Source organism: Orycteropus afer, unplaced genomic scaffold (assembly GCF_000298275.1).
Source record: "Orycteropus afer afer isolate SDZICR_OR568_19922 unplaced genomic scaffold, OryAfe1.0 scaffold00020, whole genome shotgun sequence".
NCBI lineage: Eukaryota > Metazoa > Chordata > Mammalia > Tubulidentata > Orycteropodidae > Orycteropus > Orycteropus afer.
The window spans coordinates 14637021-14653957 of record NW_006921607.1 but is presented as its reverse complement, the minus strand read 5'-3'; the positions used below and the strand labels follow the sequence as shown (position 1 = coordinate 14653957).

The 16937-nt window shown below is 42.9% G+C and overlaps 1 protein-coding gene across 1 annotated transcript in view; it reads right to left on the bottom strand.

Annotated features, from left to right (window-relative positions):
- The window catches only part of CTNNBL1 (catenin beta like 1), a 169766-nt gene that overhangs the window by 16895 nt on the left and 135934 nt on the right, over positions 1–16937 (bottom strand). The gene's annotated exons all lie outside the window — the stretch shown is intronic.

The following is a 16937-nucleotide window of genomic DNA, read 5'->3' as shown; positions in this document are numbered from 1 at the left end:
GACTCGACGGCACATAACAACAAGAGATTAGAAAGGAGTAAGGTGGTATTTTTTTGCTTATTAGATTTAAGCAATTGGCAGATCACATTCTTTTAGTTCTTACTTTTGATTGATTATGACATATGAGGCAGTGTGTGGCAGTCCGAATACTAACCACTGCTCCCATCACCTACCCACCTAAGAGGGGCAGCTGGTGTCATGCACAGTGCTAGGTGCTTCACATATCCTCCTTTACTACTCTTAACAATATTGAGAGACAGGGATTATTAGCCCCATTTTAGATGAGGAAACTGGCTCAGGCAGGGCAAGACTAATGGGTGGCAGAACTGAGACTCAGACCTGGGTCTGTACAGCTCTTTTCATACTACCATGTTTGTGGAGGTAATGGATTTCAGAACTGTGGGGGGAACCAAGAAGGATGGAAAGTAGGAGTAACGGTTGAAAGGCTCAAGAATGGAGCTCAACTCCCAGTAGGATGGCTAAGATAAAAACAGGGAAAGTAACAAATGCTGACAAGGATATGGGGAAATTAGGACCCTTACTCATTGCTGATGGGAATGCAAAATGGTACAGACATTATGGAAAACAGTATGGTGCTTCCTCAAAAAACTAAAAATAGAACTACCATATGACCCAGCAATTCCACTCTTAGGTATATGCCCAAAAGACTTGAAAGCAGAGTTCCAAAGAGACGTGCATATCAATGTTCATTGCAGCACTATTCATAAATAGCCAAATGGTAGAAACAAGTTAAATGTCCATCAACAGGTGAATGGATAAACAAAATTTATGGATGCACCACATTTCTATTTATCCATTCACCCATTACTACTCAACCAGTAAGATAAATTAAGTCTTGATATGTGCTACAGTATGGATGGAGCTTGAAGACCTTATGCTCAGTGCAACAAGTCAATCACAGAAGGACAAATATTGTATGACCTCCCTTACATAAAAAGACAAGAAAAGGCAAATGTGTAGAGACTAAAGTTTATTAGTGGTTACCAAGGTTGAGAGGAGGAGGAAAAATGGGGGTTAACAGTGATGGAAAAATCTCACCAATGTAGGGTAGGATTGCACAACTGATTATTAAAATTGTCAGTAAGTTGTACACCTGTAAAAAGTTGAACTGGTAAAAGTTGTGTGATATATTTATAACAATGACAAAAACAAACAAACAAAAAGCTGCTGAGGCTGCTTATGTACAACCAAATACTTTGTGGGATTTGGTTACTTACTTTGGAGATTTAGGATCATGTTTTCATGGAGCCAAGCATGATATACTTCTCTAGGGAATGGTCCCTTCCAACAACATGACCAAAGTAGGTGAGACGAAGCCTGGCCACTTTTGCTTCCAAGGAGCAGCCTGCCTCCTTGGAAGCAAATCATGCTTGGTAAAGTGGAGGGTCAATGCAAAAGTGGAAGGCCCTCAACAAGATGGACTGACACAATGGCTGTAACAATTGGCTCAGGCATAGCAAGGATCACTGGGCTGGCACAGAAACAGGCAGTGTTTCATTCTGTTGTATACATGGTTGCTATGAGTCACAGATGACTTGATAGGACATAACTACAACATTTCATAGGACATTCCAGTTAATTGGACTAATAATGTGTTTAGTGCTTTTGTTCTACCTCCTAGTTTGTTGCGTAGTGCCTGGGGTCTCAAAAGTTTGCAAAAGGGTATCCAAGGCACGATTATTGGTCTTTCTTCACCTGGAGCAACAGAGAGAGAGAGAGAGCGTGCCAGGAATAGCAGGTAGATATGGAATATGTGGCTAACTGCCTCCATGAACAATTGCCTCCTTTGCCATGAGACCAGAAGTGGATGGTGCCCAACTACCATTCATTACTGAACATTTTTATCAAAGATTCTATAAAAGACTCCTGATCAAAAGGAGGAAAACGTAGAATTACAAATTCTCATGGACTCTAGACTTTCTGGAGCCACAGAGGGTAGAAAAACTCCTGAAGCTATTGCTCTGAGAAAATCTTTAAACCCTAAACCAGAAATATCCCCTGAAGTCATCTTAAAACCAAATAGTTTAGTGTAACTAATACAAAGGCTTGCCTTGAGCATTATGCTCTTTTATGAACTATCTATATGGGATCAAATTGACAGCACCAACAGGAAAGATCAGATAGGAATCTTAGTGGGCAGTGAGTGGATGTTAACTAGGGAGGAACAGCTCAAAGCAGGAGGCTGAATTTGGTTGCACACCTTGAAAGAACGTAATCAATGCACTAAGTTGTACATGTAGAAACTGTTGTATTGGTGTATGTTTTGCTGTGTATATTCTCAACAACAAAATGAATAACATTTAGAAAAAAAAACCACAGAGCTTTGTTGAATTAGTTTCTCCAGTTAAGTCAGAAGCGTCCCTGATGATTTCCCCTTTTTCACACTCTTCCTCACAATCTGATCTTTTAATCATGCAGGTACATACTGTACTATCCAGTGTCTCTAAAAATTGTCATCTACAAAGGATGGACCCAAGTAAGCAATGCCAAACTCCATTTTTTTCCTCTTTCCTCAGAACTTCAAGACTCTGACAACATGCAATTCAACATTCTACTTTTAGACATACGGCCACATGATTTGAAAGTGAAATTTTTAAATGTAGATCTGAGATACGACTGTAGCTCATCTCCAAGAAAGGCATCACCATCGCTGCGTTAAACATGCACAGAGATGAAACAGAGATTGGCTTCTGAAGACGGAGTCTCTGTCCTGACAGTTTTGGAAGCATCAGAGCAGCCAGCATGCAGAGAAGCTGACTGCTGTCAGGCTAGCACCTTATCCAGCCTGGTACGACCCAGTGGCATGGAATATTCACTGCTGAATGGCTTCAGGAAAGCCAAGCATAAACACGTACTCAAGTGTTCAAAGGCAAGAAAAAAAAAAAAAAAAAAACAAGCAGGATGCTTATGTACCATTCTGATGGAAAATAAAGAAGAGAAAAGTATGGGCACAGTTCTTTTAGATACATTTTCTCAAGTTTCGGTCCATTTTAAAAGGAGTAGGATGGCATATATCATCTTCATTCTTCACCTCCCCCCTTCCTAGCCTTACTATGGATATATGGGGTCAAAATATTATGAATTAACAAATTTCTAGTTCCTTTTCTGAGTTACCAAGATACCAAATAAAAATCTGATCTTGAGATAAGGACTTAATATGGTTCCTTAGTTATCTGTGTTTGCGGAACCAGAACTAGACATCAAAGAACCTCTAATGAAATCTTAAACTCCAAAATGGCTGTCAATACAACTCACAGTATGATCATCTGGCTGGAATTTGGTCTTTGGAGAAGGAATACAAAAATTCGAGGAATTAAAAAAACCTCATTGTGAGTCCATCCTCACCCATCATCTTATTCTTTCCCTCTAAAAAGAACGGAAAGGTCCAAAGAACTAAAGGCGTTTGATCTAGATTACTCCCAAGGTGATGTGCTACTAATATGCCAGTGGACTTCTTTCAGTAGTGGTAGGAAGAACAGAATTATACCCAACTGACCAATAAGCCACATTTCAAAAGTGACTAAACAAAGTACAGAGTAAAGCCAATGGGCCTATGCAAAGATAAAACCTGCAGCCCAGCCTCCTCAGTACACACGCACTGAGCTAACAGTCTGCAAATACTCGATCTAAAGAAGGTAGTCAACCTCTCCTCGCCTTCCTCTGATAGTGCAAGATGCATTTAGGTTACTCAGATATTGGGGACATCTCTCAACTATGAAGTATAAGTTCTACAGATAAGTTTCTCTGCCAAGTGAGGGCAGAGTACTAAACTAATGAAATCAGGTTCAAGTTCTAATACCAACTTACTAGTGTCCTCAGGCAAGTCATTTAACTTTTCTTGGCCTCACATCTTGCTTGGAAATACAAGCCTGAACTAGATCAGGGAAGGCATACAGTGTTCATCCTGAGTGCCAGCTCTAATCCGCTGCAGTGGCTGCAGAGCACTAGGTGGAAAAGGGTAGGAAGCCGAGTGGGAGCTTAGTGGGAAAGAGCACTGGAATCAGTCAGCAATGTCTGCATGATTGTAGGATGGGGGAGTGGCAACATGCCTCAGGCTGGTCTTCCCTGGTCTGGTGCTCACGAAGGCACATTTTAGCTTTGATCATCTGTGGGCAATCACCTCTGTAACCAGATGTGACAGATTTCTGCCTATGTATGCATACACGAATGGATCTAAGCTGTTTACCGATGGTGTTCCCAGACAGCCAGAAAAGTCACTGTGAGAGATGCCTCATGCTGGAGACAGGTACCATCACCTCAAGAGGACATGATGGTCAGCAATAACGATTAATTCGTCCTCTCATCAATAAAGAAGCTATGGTGGTGCTGTGGTTAAAGCACTGGACTGCTAACTAAAAGGTCAGTGGCTTGAACTCCCTAAAGGTGAGGCAACCTGTGACCTACCTCTATGGGGCAGTTCTACTCTGTCTGACAGGGTCACTATGAGTTACAATCAATTCAGTGGCAGTGGGTTTGGTTTGCTCTTCAATAAATGAAACTTGCCCATGACAAAGAGACAACCCCTGGCTCTGCTGTACATTAATTAGACAGTCCATTTAAAAATAATGTTAGCATGCAAAAGAAATGTACTTCAAAGGGTAATATGAAAGAAATAACCAATAGGGATTAAAGAGAAATTCTAAGAATTCAGTAGCCTCCTTAAGTATTGTAAATATATTTCACTTTAAAAATAGTGCAGAATGAAAATCTCTATATACATTGAATTGAATGTGAAGTAAGACAGGAGTGTAAAGATTTCAAAGAAGTGTTCTACAGATTAATTTATTCAATTTTCACCTTTGAGATGAGTGAAGGTCTTTGTGAAGCAATGACAATTCAACATCCACATGCACCACTTTTTCTTTTCAAAGCAGGGCACCCACATTAACCTCACTCGCTGTGGATACCTTGTGTCAGATATGCACCCTCCCCCCAAAACAACAACAACAACAAACAACAACACTTAACTCACTGCCATCGAGTTGGATCCGACTCATAGCGACCCCTCCTTGGGTTTCCAAGGTGGTATCTCTACGGAAGTAGATTGCCCAACCTTCTTTCCAAGTACTGGCTGGTGGATTTGAACCGCCAGCCTTCTGGTTAGCAGTCAAATGCCTTAGGTGCTACGCCACCACAGCTTTCTCAGGTACGTATAGCAAATATCATTTTCAGATTTCACAGATAGAAACACTGAGACAGATGACTGTCACTGAGTTTTGGTTAGACTGTGGAGGAAGATATTTCCTAGCCCAAGGCCTTCTCTATTAGTTCTTTTACTCTGGCAAGAGATGGTCAGAAAAAGTGGAATAATAACGAGAGCAAAATTTCCTGAGTCCTGTGTGCCAGGGTGCTGGGCTAAGCATCTTCATGGACTTTTCATCTGTTCTCACAAGAGCCCCACGAGGTAAGCCTATTATTATTTTCAAAATGGGGACACTTTTCAAATGGGGAAACTAAGGCTTGAAGAGAGGAATCTTTCCTAACATCACAGGCCTGGTGGTAGAATAAGGAGTGGAGAAAGGACAGAAACCGACACAAGTCTGGCACCTATGTTGACTTTCATATTCACAGAAGAAAAAAGCCTTTGCTTTACGGGCCCTTTTCAGAATTTTCAGATGAGCGAAGAGATGCCATACTGGGAGCTAATGCAAACAAGCAGCGTTAATATAAAGCCACCTACCCTCCTGGCCTGTCTTTTCCCTGTAAATTAAAAAAATTTAAAAGAAAGGGGAAAAAAAACCAGCTAGACCAACAAATTCCATTTGCAATTTGGGAGAGCTGAAAAAAGGGAGGGGGAGAGAGAGAAAAAGAGAGAGAGAGAGAGAGAGAGAGAGACACTCTGGTAGGTTTTGTTTTGTTCATTCCATAAGAGAGGGCTAGAATAAAAACTTCGATGGTAATTCTGTGAATGGCACATTAAGAAGAACAGATTGCAATTCACAGCAGCCTAAGCCTGTTTGGGGGCTGCTAAAATAAACAGATCATCTCCAAAGATACACAAGGAAGTAGTATGTGGAGTGTCAAGGTGCCATTTCTGCAGGGTGTGTGTGTTTGTGATTTTCCCTCCTCCACTCACATCCTCGCTTTAAATGTTAATCTGTCTTTGGGAGCACTACCAAGTCACCCCTCTCCACGCCTCTCTCTCTAAGCAGTCAAGGTGCAGGCTTCCAAATGAGCACACAGATGCCATTTCTAATCTGCCCTGACATGCAGCGAACTGCCCCCTGTTAAAGGGAGACAGTCATAAAAAAGGGTGCTATGAAGCCAACAGAAATCCCTCTGCTTGAGTAAGAGGGGATGAGACTCAGAGCCTAAACAGGAAGTCCCATCCAAAACTTCCTCCGAAGAGGTCCCAGTTACTGCCTGGAGTCATGGGCTGGAGTGTCTCACTAGTCAGAAGGTGCCAGTCTCTTCTGCCTTCCAAAGCAAGGGGAGAGCTTAAACAACTACAGAGAGCAAGCCAGCTGGAGATGAGCAAGGCACAAACACCAGTAAAGCAAAGCCTTCCTCCAAAAGCTCATAAGACAAGACAGACTTAGGCCAGACAAGGGATCTTACAAACTGCAGTTTGTTCTCAGCTGGAGAGAGGCTGGAGAATTAGCAACAGAGACTGTTTTTTGGAACTATACAGAGAACTGATGGCAGCTCTGGTAAGAATTCCAGGATCTCAGGTCATATAGCTTTGTGTCTACATAGGATTGAGACTGGGCATGTGCCAGGCTTTTACAAACAATCCAATTATCTTCACAATAACTCTATAATAAAGCTACCGTGAAAACTGATGTGCACACACAGGTAGGCAGCTCCCAAGTGAACTTGTGTGCGGCCGAGCTGGGATTTAACCAACGCTCCTTCTGATGTTACATCACAGGTTTGACCATCAACTACTAAGTGTATTTTTTTTAAAAAATCCAGAGTTCTCATTTGAATTGTGACAACATATGAACCAGCCTTGACAGAACCAGGGCTCCCATGACAGCAGATACAATAATACAAGACCAGAAAATCACAATCCCTGTGGGGAGCACAGAGGACGTGAACAAGATAAGTCCCTGCCTGTGAAGACTCACTTAGTTTAGAGGGAGAGACAGCCAAGTACACAGGCCAAAAATACGTATGACAAGAGCTACCACATATGGAGTATTTCCTTATGATGGGAACTGTTCTAAGCGACTTGATGTGACTTATTTGAGAGGAACTATTCTAAGTGATTTGCACATAGTATCTTAATCCTCCCCCAAACCCTAAAAGATAGGTACTGTTATTCTTTTCCTCTTACTAACAAGGAAACTGAAGCTCAGAGAGTTTAAGTAACCCACTAATTACTACGTAGCTAGTAAGAGGCAGAGGCAGGATTTGAACTTTTGCAATTTGGTTCCAGAAGTCATGATCTTAAGCATGAGGCTGTGCCGTACTGGCTGAAATAGGGGTCCACTAGAGGGGCTCCAGGCCAGGCTTTCTGCAGGAGTTGACAGAGAAACACAAAGTACCATGCCTGGCACCTGTTCTATGTACTGACTGACTGGTTTGCTGAAGCCTGGAAGGATACCAAGGACTAAGCCAGCTGAAAGGGATGGGACAAGGATAAGATGGCATAAGAAGGCATCCTGGGCAGAGTATAGAGCAATGGGCAAATGTTCAGGAGGTCTGAAAAAGCACAAGTTTAGGGAAGCACAAATGGTGCAGAATGGCATTTGCACATCGCAAGGGGCAGTGTGGTGAGGGAGGCAGGGGCCAAACTGGAAAAGGCGGTGTAAGATAGTTAAGGTGTTCAGACCATATCCTGAAGGTCATGTGCAGAGCTATAATTTAGAGTGTTGAGGCAGAGGAGTGGCATTACTGAAGGGGACAAACCTGGAGACGGGGAGATAGGAGGGTGTTGCACAAATGCAAGAAGAAAAGATGATCACAGCCCAAATATAAGTACTGCCAGCAAGGACTGAGAAAAGTGAAGAGGTTGTAGAGATGGTGGAGAGGTAAAATCTACCAGCAAGATGTGTGATGGGAGGGGGAGAGAGAGGGGCCAGAAGGCCACGCCCAGGTTTATGATCTGGTCATACTGGTGAATGGCCTAGCCTGGACAGGAGGGGAAGTGATTATAGAGGGCTTAGGGCCATAGCCTCATTTTGGATGTGCTGAGCCCGAAAAGCCTATGGGGTGATGTTGGCTATATGGGTCGACAGCCAGATTTGGGAGGCCCTGCTGTTTTTCAGCACCTAGCCCTAATCTTACCAGACTCTGCAACAAGCCTGAGGTGGGTACAGCAAAGCCTATTAATGTGCGTGAAAGAAGAGCACAGAGAGGATCAGAAAAGCAAAATAAAGTGCTCAAGGCTAAACTGCAAAGCAAGTGGCAGAGGTGAGGGATCAGGATTAAGGTCCTCTGACTTCTTTTTCAACGGGAGAAGGGATGTGTGAGATTGAGAAGGGGAGCAGGGAGGTGAGAGAGGGTCAATGGGTAAATGGCTGAATCTGTGGTGGAAGGAAGCAGATTCTGGCAAAATTCAGACTGAGAAAGTTTGGGAACCACTGGTTTAAAGAAGAGCTGGGAGGAACACTCAGCAGGATTCTCTTTGTAAGCTTTGCCTCCAAAGCTGCCAGGGCGGTTAGCAGAAGAATCAATGGCAGCCTTACTTTCACTCCATTCTCACCTACAGCTTTAGGGTTGCGTTCCCCACACACTCATTTTCCCCACACACTCATTCCCGCACTTCTCCCCTCTCATGTAAATCAAGATATATGAAATGAGTTTCAAATGCAAAGAAAACAGTTCAAGTCTGTTTCAGACATCAAGTCCTATAGATACTGTTCATTGCAGAAGTCCATCTTTCTCTCTCCAGGACAAAGCCTGGAATTTAACTGTGGCAAAATTAGCATGCAATCTGTAAGTCATTACAGTACAAAGTATGCAGCGAGAACACACTTCATTGAATAAACCTGCTGACTGTAATTTCCCCAGGAATTAAAAAAGGGAAAATCTCTAAGGCTCTCCTCCCCCTCTTTTAGAAATCCCTGCCATCCTACTGAAGTGAGCAGCGGCTGGGACCTAAAAGGCTGCAAGCGGTCATGTAAGACATAACTACAGGCTTCTACTCTCCAGGAGCAAAACACTAAGAAGGCAACGAAAAGCTCAGAAGGAAACAAGTCTACATGAGCTACAGCCTCATCTACTGAGATCAGAACTAGATGGTACTTGGCTACCACCACTGACTGTTCTAACTGGGGTCACAATAGTTGGTCCTGGACAGAATGGGAGAAAAATCTGGAGAACTCAAATTCTTATTAAAAGAAAAAAAAAAAAAAATCCAGACAAACTGGAATAGTAGAGAACAGAGGACTCCCTGAGACTATCACCTTGAGACACTATTTAAACTTAGAATTGAGTCTGTCCCCTGAGATGACCTTTTAGCAAAATAGCAGAATGGCACACAAAATAAAGGCTGTTGCCTGTAAGATCACCCCCCTCCTTAAATACCATCAGTAGGAGTCCAAAAGGCCAATAGTTACTCAAAGCGAAGATGAGAAGACAAGGGCCCAAGGAACCAGGAGTACTGCAAAGGGGGTGAACGGATGCAGCTCAAGAATGTTGACACACTGTGCTAAACATAACGAATGTCACAGGATAAATTGTGTGGAAACTGTTAAATGAGAACCCAACTTTCACCAAAAACTCAGTAAAATATTATTTAAAAAGAAAAAGAAAATCCTTGCCAGTACCTGTATGTCTTACTTCCAACAGTCAGAAGCCAGACATGGTCTGCACACTTAACCAACAGTAGCTGGAAGGAATCCTTGAGAAGTCAGGACATCTTCCCAACAACAAGGACCTTGCTATTTCCTGGCTATGTGTTGTTAGGGAGGCAGGTGAAATCTGCTGAGACAAGCATCTTAGATATTTACAGGTCACGGAGAACGGCTGCTCGCTAGGAGAGTCTTAAGATTACATGCCCTTTGAAAGTTCAGGTCAAAGCTTATTAATGAGGAACCCTTAGGGTATAAATACTTCATCCTTGGAATCTCATGGATATTGAATATAACATGAAAGCAGGGGGCTATTGCCCAAGACTTGGAGGTCTCTGTTATCCACAGATGACTGCAATGTGATCTGAACCGAATGTATATCATATTATTTATCAGTTTGTTCTACAAATTCTTCTGAGTAGGAGCATTTTCCCTTATTGAATAGTGCTGCAATTATGCTATAGAATCTGTATCATTGTATTTAAAATATTTTTATTTTTTAGAAACTTTTTTTGTGTGTACAGTAATAATTTTTGATGATGGGACTAACTATAAAAAACAAAAATTAGGGTTAAAAATTAGATTTAAAAATGTTCAGCATCATTAGCCATCAGAGAAATGCAAATCAAAGCCACAACTGATACCATTACACTCACTAGGATGGCTAAGATGAGAAACAAAACAAACAAACAGAAAAACCCAGAAAATAACAAATGTTGGCTAGGACGTGGGAAATTGGGACCCTTATCCATTTCTGGCTGGTAGGAATGTAAAATAGTATAGCTGCTGTGGAAAACAGTGTTTGGTTCCTCAAAAAATTCAAATGGAACTACCATTTGACACAGTAACTTTACTACTACTAGGTATTTACTCAAAAGACTTGAAGGCAGAGACTCAGAAAGTGACCTGTACATTAATGCTCATAGCAGCACTATTTACAATAGCAAAAAGGTAGGAACAAATGTTCATCAATGGGTGGTTAAACAAAATGTGGTACATATACACAAGAGAACACTCTTAGCCAGCAGGAAAAATGAAGTCTTAATAGATGCTACCGTATGGATGGAGCTTGAAGACATTATGCTGAGCAAAATTAAGCCAATTACTAAAGGACAAATATTGTATGACCTCACTTATTTAAAAAGACAAGAAAAAGCAAATGTATCGAGACTAAAGTTTATTAGTGGTTACCAAGGATGAGAAGGAGGTGGAAAGATGAGTTAACAGTGATGGAAAATCTCACTGATTAAGGGTAGGATTGCACAACTGATCATTATAATTGCTGTCAATAAGTTGGACACCTGTAAAAAGCTGAATGGGAAAAAGTTGTGTGATAGATTTATAACAACAGTAACAAAAAAAGCTGCTGAGGCTGCTTATGCACAACAAAACACCTCATGGCCCTGGTGCCTTGGTTTAGAGGTTTAGGGTCATGGTTTCATGGGACATCCCAGTTAATTGGCCCAACAATGTGTCCAGTGCTTCTATCCTATCTCCTAGCTCTTTGTGTATTAGTGTCTGGCATCCTAAAAGCTTATAAGCAGCCATCTAAGGCACAATAATTGGCCCCTATTCACCTGGAGAAACAGAGGAAGGAGTAATGAGGAATAGGAGGATATGGAATGTGTGGCTAATTGCTTCCATGAACAACTGCTTCTTTTGCCATGGGGCCAGAAGAACTAGAGGGAGCCTGGCTACAATTACTGAACATTTTTATCAAACACTCCATAGATCCAAACATGAATCCTGGTCAAAAGGGAGAAAATGCAGAACAGAATTTCAGATTCTCATGGTCTCTAGACTTTCTGGAGCTTTGGAAGGTAGAAGAATCCCTGAAATGAATACACTGGGATAATTTTTAAACCTTAAACCAAAAATATCCCTGAAGTCATTAAAACTAAACAATTGTTTAGCTTAACTAGTTAAAAAAGATCTGTCTTGGGCATGACTGTATTTTTTGCATGTAACAGGCCATGAAAATAATGTGCACATGCATGTAACGTGCACAGGAAACTAACTAGCAAGGGAGCTGTGGAGTTGGCAGGAAAAAAAAAGTAAAATACATGCATTATTGGTGCAAAAATACAATATGCTCTTTTAAGAACTATCTATATGGGATCAAACTGACAACAGCAACTCAAAAAGATCAACAGGAACTTTAGGGGGCAGTGACTTTATGTTAATGAGGGAGGAACAACTTAGAAAAAGAGAGTGAGAACGGTTGTAAAACTCAAAGAATGTAATCAGTATCACTAAATTATACACACAGAAACTGCTAAATTGGTGTATGTTTTGCTGTGTATATTCTCAACAACACAATAAATAATATTTAAAGAGAAAAAGAGTTAAGGAATAACGTGGGAAATGCAGGATGATCCTCTATCTTCCTTAATAACCATGGACAAATATTAATTTCATGTCATGAGCAGTGGTCCTTCGTTTACTGAACGTCAGGCACTATGTTAAGTCCTAAGAATATGATGAACAAGAGAGATGACAGTCCCCAGAGACAGAGAGTTAAGGAGGGGTCTAGTTTTCATATGGTGATCAGTGAAGGCCTCTCTGAGGGGGACACTTAAGCTAAGAGCAGATGGGGAAGGATGCCAGCGTGAGAAGAGCCAGGGCAGGAGAAGGAACGCAAAGGTATAAAGTAGGAAGAAGGACATGGGGCAGGAGAAGAGGCTGAAATAAGGAAGAGCCAGATCCTGCAAACCCTTGCAATGCTATGGAAGTGAAAAAAATATGCGTGTGTGCATGTGTGTAGGGGAGAGGTACGCGATATCCTTGTAGACAGAAGAAAACTAAAGGTTCTCTGACCATCTCTGCACCAGGCACTGTGCAGGCAGCTTTCACATGTTCTATTTACTGCTACCAAATCCCTACATATGTAATTGCTCAAAGTACACAAATTGGGATGTGTATGTAAAATACAAAACAAAACATCGACAGGGAAGAAAACAAGGCTGGGGCCCGTAACCAGTTTGTCCACAGTCAGAGAACCAGGAAGAAGCCTGGCTCTAAAGCCATTCTCTCCCCTCCTCACACCCTCTGCTCCTGGAATTTTACTTCCCACACCCCCACGACCTAACTTGGCTTCCCACTGCTCCTCTCGTCCGCTCCTGCTCCTCCCCAGCCTGGAAACACCCTGTCTACTCTCCATCTGAAGGTTCAGCTTGAATCAGGCTTCATCCACAAAACCGTTCAGGGTGACCCGAGCTGTAGATGACTTCTCCCTGCTCTCCGGGTTCCCTCAGCCCTCGTCAGCAGCACCATTCCTGGGGCCATTCTTTCACTGCCAGTTCCGCCCCCCACACCCGGCCAGTGCCTGGCCCAGTGCCTTGCACAGAGCAGACGCTGACAAACATTTGCCAGATGACTGGATTCTCTCCAGTGAATCTTGCTCAACTGCAAACCACGGACATTTGCACTGTGCCCACGAAGTCTGAGGCTTACAGATGAGGTGTGGCTTTGCGACATCAACACTGTTGATTCCTGATCCCATTTTCTTGGTCAACACCTGACTCTGCCACCTAAGGTTTATTTTTACTGCAGACCTGGCAAAGGATGTGGGATCCTTGCTCATTACTGATTTGACAGACAATGTCATCAAAACATCTGAGAAGTGTTCAAGTCAAAAATATATTTGCTGAGTTCCCAATGGGTGTAGGACATCTGAATTTAATAGGGGCTGGGGGAGAAGACCAATTGTTGATGATTTAGGAGAGACAACTGTGTGAGGGGGAGGTGAAAAAAAGGTTGTTTTGTTCTAAGTCGCGTTACACCTGTGAGGCGGCTTCATCTGTCAGGACGGAGCCTGAGTGTCGGCAGTGAGCAGTGCTCACCATCGCAGCCCTCAACCCCCACCCACCAGTCTCTCTGAGCAACACTGAGGCTGCTGAGCACTAATGGCCTTAGAGTGTCTGCCAGTGCCCAGCAAAATGGCCTTGGCATCAAGGAGACAGATGTTTGTCAGGGAATGGCAGGGGCACTGGCGCCTGTGGCACAGAGAGGCTCTGGGAATGCTGAGGAGAGTGGCTGCAGTGATTACTCTCCGTCAGTGCTAATCAATTTCACACCCTCTTCAATAATCTTGTGGGAAGCATGCCAAGTTTCCTAACAGCTACACGCAAGCTGCTCCCTAACGCCCAACAGCTATTTGGTCTCTCTTAAGAAAAGTCTATTCCATCTTCACCTCAAACAAAGCATAGCATGGTGCCAATGTGCCAGTCTTTTACAGTGACCCTTCTGGTATATCTGGTAAGGCATATACACTCAGGAAAAGGTTTATTTTAAAGTTGCACAAGAATCCCAGAGGCAGCTAGGAAGACCTATCGGTGGCAGCAGCAGCTTCTACTTAATTGAGCAAGGTAATTCACAGACTCAATCTTCATTGATCTTCCCAACACTGAACAGGTTATTACTCCCATTTTACAGATGAGAAAACCAAAGCTTAGGTTAACTCGTTTACCCAAGATCACAGAGTTAGGAAGTGGAGGAGCTGGAATTCAAATCCAGGGCTAACTGAGTCCTCATCTCATACACAGCCTTTCCACCTGGCCTGCTCCTCTACCTGGAAGACACCACCTACCAACCAACCTCCAACTGTGCTTTTAACCCATTCTATTGCCCAAAATGGCAGAGTTACCAGAGGATGTTCAACTAAACCTGAGGGAAAAAGTTAAGCTGGGACCTTGGAGATCACCTTTGCTATAGTAACACCCGATGGCTTAGAACTGAGGCTCCATGAGGCAAGGTGACAAGCCATGGCCAGGCAGTGATTTAGAGGTGGTGCCTACACTAAAATTCCAGGCCCCCCAGCTTTTGCTCCTTCCACTATCCCTTAGAATCTCCTCTAGCAGATAACACTGGCGGGGGGTGGGGTGGGGTCCATCAGAACTGGAGTTATAATGGTTTCATGGCTTTTTCCCTACAAAAGTCTAGGGAAATTTCAATTTGTTTCTTATTATCATTCAGACAAAGATAAAGAATATATTACTCTGACGCTTTAACAATCATTAAGTCTCCATCATGTACAAGTTACTATATAAAGAAGAGATGGAAGGAAAGTCTAATCAAAGAACAAAGCAAAGAAGGTGAAGTGTGTGGAACTCAAGGACTGCGTGGAACACAGTACTATCTGAGGTCTAGCCTCAGAATTTACAGTCTCTGCCTTTTATCTGCTAGTAGTATCACTGAATAAAAGAAGAAAAGTCCCAATCAATTTAATCAATCAACAAACATTTGAGGACTTACTAGGTTTAGGGATCATAGGGAAATCTCAAGAATGAAAAACACAGTTGCTAAGAGTGGGAAAGAGAACACAAAGTTACCTATCTACTGGTATTCATAAATGAGGGCATAAATGAAGGTATATTTTGAAAAAGGAGAGGCGTGAGAGAAACAAGACACAGACAACAGGGTGAATGTCTTCCTCCAAGCTCTAGTCTCTCGCCCTGACCTAAGGCATAACTTGAGGGGAAGTGTCAGAGTGATCCCAGTGCACAGAGCTCTGCTACGTAACCGGACTGCCACAACACAGATGGAAGGGGTGTTGAAACTAGCTCTCTGCCCAGTGAGGTTCAAAAGCCTCAAGTGTATCTCTGAGGCAGTAGGAGTGAGAAGAGAATGGAGTGATTCTGCAAATCAAGATCACAGGGAGAATGAGGTCTACCACAGACTTTGAAAAAAGCAAGGAAAGGATCATTGTGCAATGTGACCACGGACTGAGGGATGTCCTGTAAGGAAGAGAGCACGATTGTACATTTAACAGCAGACATGAAAACTTGCTCTTATTAAGGAGTACAGATGGGAAACTACAGAGAACAAAATGGAAGCAGGTAAAAAATACAGAAGGTAGGATAACACCATAGTAAGCACAGTCACTCAAGAAGAAAAACATTGGCAGGGTTCACTCCCCTTAGTAACCACCAGCATAAGAAAAAGAGGGCCATTCATTTTGAACCTGGTATGTGGGCTATGCTGCAAGGCGTCTGAGCTTCCCTTCTCTCCATCGCCAGTTTTTCATCCGTAAACACGGGCACTGGATGACCTCTGAGTTCCTTAAAGCTCTTACAGCCTGTGATTGCCCATCCTTAGCATGTTCCCTTATGACTAAAGCTGGCCAGAGTGTGAGCCAAGACACACTCTTCTAACATGGTAGCAAGTCACATCAACACACTTTAGCCAGATTTTAAAAGAAGCTTTTATCCAACTGGTACACCATGTGATCCTTAGCCTATACGACTAGGAGATCAGAAGAACTAGATGGTACTCGGCTACCACAGTCAGCCACTCAGAGAGAGATCTATGTAAGAGATCCTGGATGGAGTGAGAGAGTGGTGTGGAACAAAACTCAAAATCATGACCAAAAAAAAAAAAGGGACCAGGTTTGCTGGCCTGAGAGAGCCTGGTGGAACCACTGAGACTATGGCCCTTAGCTGCCCTTCAGGTCTGGAATTGAACCCACACCTGTGGCTTCCAACCAAACAAAAGACAGGCATACGAGCTGAACATTTACATTAGGTAGATATACTCCTTGGAGAGATCAATCCTGGGAGAATAGAAGGGCTGTGTGTGCACAGGGAGACAGCTTGGGGGGCAGGAGTGCATGGGAGGGAAAGACATAGGGAAGAGGTAACTATGGGAAGGAAGTGGGATGGGAGCTGTTGCATTGTGGGAAACTGTAGTCAATGTCATGAGACAAAGTGTATGTGAGCTGCTGTATGGAAAGTGAATTTGCTCTATAAACTTTCACCCAAATCACAATTAAAAAAGAAAAAAAAAGCTTTTATCAAAGGTACTTGTACCCAGACTCTTAGGTCAGACCTGGATTAGTCCTATATACCTTCCTCTTAAAGGACTTCCACTCATGTCAGAGAAGCATTTACATCTTCAAGCATACCATATCTGCTCTGCCCTTGTAACAGGTTAGACAGCACATAAGAGCAGAAGGCACCTTTGCCCTTACCTGTCTTGTGGGGAGATATGGGAGCACAAGGGACTCAAATGGAGCACAAGTCAATAGCTGACTAAAGATAGGCAGGGACGCTCCTGGAGGCCTCCTTTTAGCCAAAAAATAGACGAGGCTATCAAACAAAGAAGAACACCTGCGAAGAGTGTGCTCCTTAGAGCAATCAACCACAGGAGACCAAAGGGCAACATTTTCCCAAAAGCAAA